This window comes from Equus caballus, chromosome 9 (assembly GCF_041296265.1).
Source record: "Equus caballus isolate H_3958 breed thoroughbred chromosome 9, TB-T2T, whole genome shotgun sequence".
Taxonomy (NCBI): Eukaryota; Metazoa; Chordata; class Mammalia; order Perissodactyla; family Equidae; genus Equus; species Equus caballus.
The window spans coordinates 93,880,599-93,888,926 of record NC_091692.1 but is presented as its reverse complement, the minus strand read 5'-3'; the positions used below and the strand labels follow the sequence as shown (position 1 = coordinate 93,888,926).

Genomic DNA, 8,328 nt, shown 5'->3' with positions numbered 1-8,328 from the left:
AAACCTATATCCTGTCCCCCAGGAGCTCATAAACCCAACTGAGAGAAGGAACTATTCAAGAAAATAACTTTAAGATGGTTGCGTGAAAGTTCCTCTGAGCTAGTTAGGCTGTGTTCTCATTTTTGTCCCATCCTTGCTTCACAGATAGAAAAGGAGTTCATGGTTCGAATAACCATACCCTGTCCAGAGGGTACATCCAGGAGGGAGGTGGCAACAGTCACATGAACAAAGTACCTGAGGGGTTAACTAGCATTCTGGGAAGTCTGCTTCACTGCAAAAAGAACAATTAGAAAATGAAATTAAGTATGCCATAGTCTTTGACGCAGTATTACACTCCCAAGAAATTATTCTAAGCAAATAATTTAGAAAAAAATTTTAAAGAAATTAAAATCATGTGCAAAATATTGTCATTACTAGGACTTTGTGAAGAACACAAGATGGAAATAATCTAATGGTAAATAGAATTCTATCAGTCAGATGGACTATTATGCAACTATATAAAATTAGAATTAGGAAGACACTAAAAGGCGGAGATATGTATGCAATTAAATACAAACGTAAAAGCAGAATATAAATTTGCACACGTTTTTACCTAAAAAGGATGTATACACAATGAAAGAAATAAGGATATCATGATTTGGGATTTTAATGTTTTGTGTTAACATTATAAAAAGTGAAAACCATACTTTTATATAAAGATATATAGATTTTATGTAAAATATCTTAATCCTAATACAAAATGAGTCGTTTTAGGATACAATGTATTCTCAATTGTGTAAGAGTGAGGACAAAATGGGACGTGATTTCAGAATGGTGCGAGATCGCTTCTGGGTTGGGTGATTTGAGCCGACATCTCAGAGTGGTGACACATGTAGGAGTAATGAAAGTAGGAAAGCTTTAATCGTCACTGGAGACAGAAGAGCCCAGGGAGTAGGAACACAGACTTTGGGGCCAAAATGCCCAGATTCGAATCTGCGCCCATCTTGCTGTTCAACGTTGGGCAAGCTATTTGAAGCCTTGTGACTCAGTGTCCTCACTGGTATAGTTAGAGAAGAATAGGACCTGTCAAAGTTTTCTTGTGAAGGTTAGCTCACATTTGGAAAGAGTTTAGAATAGTATATAGAGTTAGCACTTTTGATAACTTATCTCCATCATCATTGTAGTTAGAGTTGAGTGAGAGGTAAGAGGGGAGCTTTTAGCCAGAAACTGGAAAAGGCATGGGAGCAGGATGGTGTTAGTTTCTGAGCAGTCCCAATTTCCCTGGAGTAGAGAGTAATATAATGCTATGGGGCAAGGCTGTGGAGGGGTTTAAGTATGTGAGTGGATGCTGGATTTTATCCCATAGGGGCCTTTGAGACTCACAGGGAAGACATGCGGACAAGCAGGCAACACATCCCATAAAGACGTGCGTGTGCCAGCGATCAAACACTCAGAGATTTGGTTGGGAACAGCCTTACCAAGAAGTCATTTCTTCAGCATCTTCACTGAAATGCATAGAGCAATAAATAAAACCTCACATGGATTTTATGCTCCAGTTTCACGCTTGTGACAGTAGAAAAAGTTCAGCAAGCAAATAAAAGAAATTCAGCTGAATTTTATTGAGTTTGTTGACTCAGCAGCAGACAAAATTTTGGATTGCGCAGCCATAAGTTCATTGTATTTTATGGTTTTCTTCCATTTTTACTGAGGTCATAAACCTGACAGGAGATGAATGTGGTCAAAGAGGAGTCTGAGCTGAAATGATAGCCGTGGCTGTCCTGTGTCCCAGAGGGTGTTACTTTCCTACTGAATGCTCCAAAACAGACTGTTGATGCCCAGGGCAGCGGGAAAGGTGCATGAGTGTTCCACAACAGGCGCCGATGCTCACCGTAACGGCTCACCACGCAGGTGAGGGCCGCTTAGGTTATGGGGAACGAAACGCTCAAAGTAGATGGTTGTGCAAGACACAGGTTCATAGCCATCAACTGAGGGTGTGTGGGGCCACCACCAGGCCCTCAGTCAAGTCTGGTTCTAGGCCTGTTTGTTCTAAATCCAGGTCCCCTGAGGTCCCTAAAACTTATCTTTCCACTTCCCAAGTGTTGCTTCCATGTCTTCAAGTCATCAGAAGCAAAGAAGGATTCTTCCCCCTCTGCTGTGGACTTTGAGGCAGGAGCCCTTTCAGAGGTCAGGTGACCCCAGTTCAGCTATTGGCATAAGCGGAAGACAGGGACTGAAAAGCACTGTCGTGCCCCCGGCTCAGCCCCACCAAACAGCCACTCCTCACAGAGGGTGAGAGTCCCGATTTCATATGGCACCAGATGCCTTTAAAATTTTTTCATGCTAAGTGGTTGTAGCAGGAGGGCAAAGGTGAGTTATAATCTCTGGACGTATCATCGACTGGACAAATAGTATCTCCTATGTGCCAAATCTTTGTTAGATGTTGCGTAGACCAAGAAAGATAAGTTCTGTTAATTGATTGGTATGGTGAACTCAACACTCTGCACCTGAAGTTAAAAAAAAAAACAAAACACAAAAAGGACTTGATCCTAGTTCTTGCCTGAAGGACCTCCTGGTCTAGAAGAGGTAACAGACAGTGACTTGCAATTTAATGAACTCAATGGGGTGAGTGCTCTGACAGCCCTCTCAGTAACCTCTGCGGGGGCCCAGAGCAAGGGCACCTACATCCCCTGGGGAAGAAGGTGCGAGCCCAGAGTGCTTTCTGGAAGAGACAACATTTGAGCTCAGCAGGATTTAGCTCAGGGTTTCTCAATTTTAGCATTATTGACATTTTTGGCTGGATAAATCCTTGTTGTGGGGGACTGTCCTGTGCATTGTAGGATGTTTATCAGCATCCCTGGCCTCTACCCAGTTGTGAAAGTCCAAAATGTCTCCAGACATTGCCAAATGTCCCTTGGAGGGGACACACTCTCACCTTCTGTTAAGAGTTGCTGATCGAGGTAAATGAAGGCAAGTGGGGAAGAGTCTGGAAGCCATAGCTTCAGCTTTATTTGTAGTTCTTAGGGAGTCCTGGTGAGGCTTTTAACAGAAGAATTGTGTTTTAGAGAGGTCATCCTGCTGCCGTGTGGCTCATAGGCAGAGGCAGTAGTTAGTGGTAATGTTCTACTCAACTCAGCTTCTAGTTAGAGATGTTGGGCCAGCTACTGGTCTGATCCTGCCCCAGATAACTTACCTACAAAACCGCCACAGTGAGGCTTTGGGTCTTCCCGCAGGTCCTGCTTAACTAGATGCACTTTGTGGGGTCAATGTCTCTGATTTCAACGTGACGTGGGCTTCCTCTTACAGTGTGAGCAAAGAGACTTTGAACCAGAACCTGAATCTCTCTCTGATGTTTTTCAAAGTGAGGCTCTGTTTGAAATTCTGGGTTCAAAGTAGTTTTGGAGCCAGAAGTAGACAGTGGAGGTCATCTGGTCCGTTAGGATGTGGGTGAGCTGTGAAGAGAAGAGAGGGGCTCAGATAAGTGTTTTCCCCCGAGATCCTCTGACCCTCAGCAGTGAATGGGCTCCAGACACTAGAAAAGGATTTCCTACTGCCGTGGGGTAAGGACACGGGTAAGACAGATGGTGTGGAATGGACAACTGGCGTGTATTTCATTTCACTCATTCTTTCTGAATGCATACAATGGGACATTAGCAATAGTAGGACAGATGTCTGTGGACCATGAGGACTTGGTTGGCCAAAACTTTGCGTATGGTATGGAATAGTGATTTCTTGCTTAAAGGCAGGCATCACGTGAAAAGAATTATAGCTATTATCTTCCATTGAGCTATTACTGTGTCACTCCTGTCTATCAGCACTGGCATACCCTTTCTCAAGCTCACAACTACTCTCTAGGGAAGATGCAATTTGCCCAAGGCCACATGACTAGCAGGTGACCTGGGTGGGACTGTGACTCTAGATTTCCCACTCTTAACCCTCAAGCTGGCCAATGCTGTTTCTTCTCATCCTTCTGAGATATCTCTTCAAGGTCTGGTGAGATCACTGACATTTAAGGTCATTTTTGAAATACAACCATGATTCCTAGATAAAACATCAGAATCCCCTGCAGGACTTGTTAAAACAGATTGCTGGCCTCCATCCCCAGAATTTCATTCCAGGTGGTGCAGACGCTGCTGGTCCCGGGATTGTAAGCAGCTGGTTTGATGTGTTATATGGCATCTGCATCTGAAGATATGGGTGATATGTGTGTTTGGATAAATCTCAGAAGTCCCACACGCACAGTTTACTCCTGATCCTGGGTGCTCACAACTGGCTTATCAGCGCCCCCGTCTCCTATTCTTAGCCTCTGCATTAATGTGCATTATTCATGGTTATTGAGTTGGATAACTGTGGTTGAAGGCTTTCTATTTTTACAATAATTAAAGGGTTTAGAGGAAAATAAGTTTAGCTGCTTGTGTGCCCTCAAATAGCCTTGCAAGTTGGGGGCAAAATGCTGAGAGGATAAATATGCTGAAGGACACGTTCGAGAAGTTTTGAGTTCGCGGGATCTCGCAGCCACAGGCAGAGCTGGAGTGGGAACATCTGCGTTTTCCGTCCAGCTCGGTCTCTCACTCAGGTGCTTGCCAAGTCTAATGGAACCGGGAAGGAAGGGGAAAAGGAATTGAGCCCCTACCCCTGGGGGCAGTGGGTCTCAGCTTTTCAGCTTCAAGTGCAGGGGCCAGAGAGATGACCTAGACATGCCCAGGACTGAGGCCAGCACAAGGTCACTGGGCATCACGCCCCGCTATGAAGGCCCCTCTGCTTCTGTGTTGGTTGTCAGTGTGGCAACCAGGAGGGCAGAGCAGCCTGAGCCTGTGGCCTCTGAACGCAGTAGGGTTGTTCAAACCTAGCTATGGAACCTGTGAGACCATAACCCCATAAGCCTTGGTTTCCTCATCAGTAAGTTGGTGATTATAATAGTCCCTGCCTCAGAGAGCTAATTTGAGGAGTGAATAAGATAAAGGACTATAACGTGTGGAAATGCTTAGGAACATTAGCTGTATTCGCTATTACCCCAGAGAACTATTGACGTTTGTAGACCCCTAATGGTGTCCTCTGTGCCCCGAGTCAATACCTCTTATTCCCAGAGGCTGGCCCACAGCTGACCATGTCAGAGCTCCTAGGGAGTCACCCTCGAGATTCCTTCTTAATGCCCACAGGTTGAGATATAGAACAGCTTCTCAAACTTTAATGTGCATACAGATCATGTGGGTATCTTGTTAAAATGCCCTCACTGTTCAAAGTATGGTCAACGGACCAGGAGCACTGGCACCAGCTGGGAGCTTGTTAGAACCATAGAATCTCAGCCTCCACCGTTTAACGGCTCCACAGGTGATTTGTATGCACGTTAAAGCTTGAGAAGCCCCGGTTAGGAGGATCCTGTTAGAAAAGAGGCTCAAGCCAGGGTATTTTCGAGGTACAACATTCCTTGGCTCATTGTTTGTCTCATTCTCTTTCTTCCATGATCATTCACTTTATATCTAATAAAACTATTTCTTAGCACTCACTGTCACATTTTATGTATACACTATTTATTTTATATATGTCATGATTTTAATCCTTGCAGTGACTCCAGGAAGTAACTATTGCATTCTACAGATGAGCAAACTGAGAATTAGTAACTAGGTGACCTTAGGCAGGTATTGTCACCCAATGGGCGGACCAGGATATGACCCCAGATCTTTCTTCCTGTCAGTGAAGGGCTTTAATGATTTGTTGCTCAACTGTTACTACGTGGGGGGACCTTCCGTCTGCACAAACCACAACCCACATGGCCCATTCTGTATCTTATTCCAAACAGACAAAACAAATTCTAGCATATGTAATTGCATACTCAAAATTAAGTGACTTGAAAAAATTTAATAAGAGTTGATACTAAACTGAGAGAGACCAAAAATTCTTCACCTGGCTGTTTTTTTTCTAGGTCTTGTCCCTGGCGGTGGCTGTGAGTACAATCTCTGGATCCCCAGGTGTTGACAAGTGGGGTGGGTGGTGAATTTCTTTCTTGATGTGAACCCTCCACAGGGGGAGGGGGGAACATTTAGATGGGACCTGGGAACCAGAGGGTGCCTGGAAAGGTCAAGGGTGGATGGAGGAAAGAAGCAAAGTTCTAAATGTGTGTCACAGGTGGCCAGGTGACCCTGGTGGAAAGGCTATGTGAGCCTCTGTTACCTCTGGGATGAAGGGAAGTATTTCCTTATACTTGCACAGCTCTTGTTAGTTTTCAGAGCATTTCACATTCATTGTCTGATTCCATCCTCTTAACAGCCCTATGAGTAAGGCACCTTGGAAATACTGATTTCCGTTTTACACAAGAGGAAGTGGAGCTCAGAACCCTCCCTTAATCACAGTGCCTGATGTCATTGACAATATCACTATCCAAGCAGAGTCTGAAAGCATCACAACCCCCTTGTTACAGGTGTGAACCTGAGATTTGGGAGGTCAAGTGCAACTTGACCCCCACCCCCCAGCTGATCTCTCTTCAGATTCAGAGGGGTTGTGGACTTTTTAAATTGACCACACATGAGTCAGTCAGAAAACACATTAACTGAAAGGTTTGCATTTCAGGTATTTGCCTCTGAGCCACAATCCTGGCCATTAGCAATAACTAATTTGGTCATGTAGCCCCCTCGAGGCCCTGCCCTGTGCTCTCAGCTGAGGCTGTCTGTTCAGACCTGTATCCCACAGGGAGACAGAGCCATGACTCATCCTCTCTGGAAAACAGCTAACATTTTTCACAATGCTTTACGGTCCCCAATAACGTGCACATTCATTATCATTTGAAAGCAATGGTAAACTACATTTTGTTACTGATGAGTCTGAAGCTCAGAGCTTAGGTGACTTACCCAAGGGCACAGAGGTCTGTTAGAGCTCTGTATTGAACACAGTTCTTCTGAATCCGTGTGTGTCTATACCAGGGCTTCTCAAAGGACAGTTCACAAACTGACACCTGTAGAGAATGATTTCAGGTGCTTATTAAACCACTAATTCTTCAGTTCATATAAGATAATACTTAATCAGAATCTCTGGGGTGGGGCCTGGCATCTGCTTTTTAAAAGCTCACCAGCAACCTTCCTTCACTGGATTTTGAGAAACACCCTCAGGACCATTTGTACTTCCTTGAAAAGACACATCCTGTCACATATTTTTCTCTTGAACACTTTTCCTCCTCTCTCAACTCCTTCTCCCTGCAACGACTTCCAGGAAGACTGTTGTCCTTTCTTCTACTTGATTACTTTCTAGTACTTACTGTGCCATTAATGGGTGGCTGGTATGAGATGACTTGTCACCCTGATCTCATTTGAATACCACATGATTGTCTTCGGGGCATCAGCAACCCCAAGCGACAGATGTGATGACCAAGGCTGAGGAAGACCAAGGAGCTTCCACGTACGCGTCACAGCTAGCCAGAGATGGACCGAGCCTGGATTTGATTGCAAAGATCTGAGTCCAAAGTCCAACGTTCTTGAGCTAAACTGCCCCCAGTGACGATACATAACAGTGCTTAGCACACGGTGTACGCTTAAATGATATTTATTGCATGACTCAGTGCAGGGATGCATGAATCACTGCGTATTTGGGCAACTCACTCATTCTCTCCGAGCTTCCTTACCCCATCGTAGAATGTGGGCAGGGTAACCCCTGCAGGGGGGCTGTGAGTAGAAAGTGCTGTGCAGTGTAGACGTTATGCAGTACAGGGTGGCTGCCCTCTAAGGGTCGGTTCCCCTTCATCTGATCCTGTGCTGCATCTGGCTGTTCGGTGGTTAAGCTGAAGAACTGGCAACAGAGATACAGGCGCCTCTCCTGGAGCCAAGAAGCAGGCCTGGGCAAGCCCTGCCTCCTTTATGACCCTCCACCCCAACCCCAGCAGGGGAAGCAGGAGCAAGGACTCCACAGGAGCAAGGATCTACAGGAGCTCACCACAGCAGGTGTTGTTCACCGCTCTCCTGCAGGGGTGGCCCATGCTGGCAGCCTGTGGGCACCTCCCTGGGACGAGCTATGACTCTGTGAGCCAAGCTGTGATGACTGCTTGTCAGAGTATCTCTTGTGTGTCTTTTGCATCACAGGCAAGGAAGGACAAGTACTCCTTATCTCCTGTACTTAGGCCTGGGGGTAGCAGCTCCAAACAGAGCTGCTCAAGGCTCTATTTTGGAGAGTGGAGTCAGGAAACTCCTTAGCAGAGCCCAGCATGAAGGAATGAAGAAGCATTGTGAGGACCCTGGGCGTTGAGGATCTGTAGTGACTTCTGGAAACTTCTCCAATAATGTGGAGGACAGCTTTCCCAGTCCCCAGAGCCACATTTTGAGCATGTCCAGGGTTGGGGCATAAGGGATGTTTCTGCCTCGGTTTTCC

General features: G+C 45.6%; 1 long non-coding RNA gene across 1 annotated transcript; it reads right to left on the bottom strand.

The window, feature by feature from the left end:
• Window positions 1-1,574: 1,574 nt before the first annotated feature.
• On the bottom strand, window positions 1,575-7,376 carry LOC138915651 (uncharacterized). Its single transcript, XR_011421746.1, has 4 exons — window positions 7,226-7,376; window positions 6,822-6,925; window positions 3,170-3,428; window positions 1,575-2,483 (listed from the first exon to the last, which is right to left on the bottom strand). It is a non-coding gene; the product is annotated as an uncharacterized lncRNA (long non-coding RNA).
• Window positions 7,377-8,328: the final 952 nt, after the last annotated feature.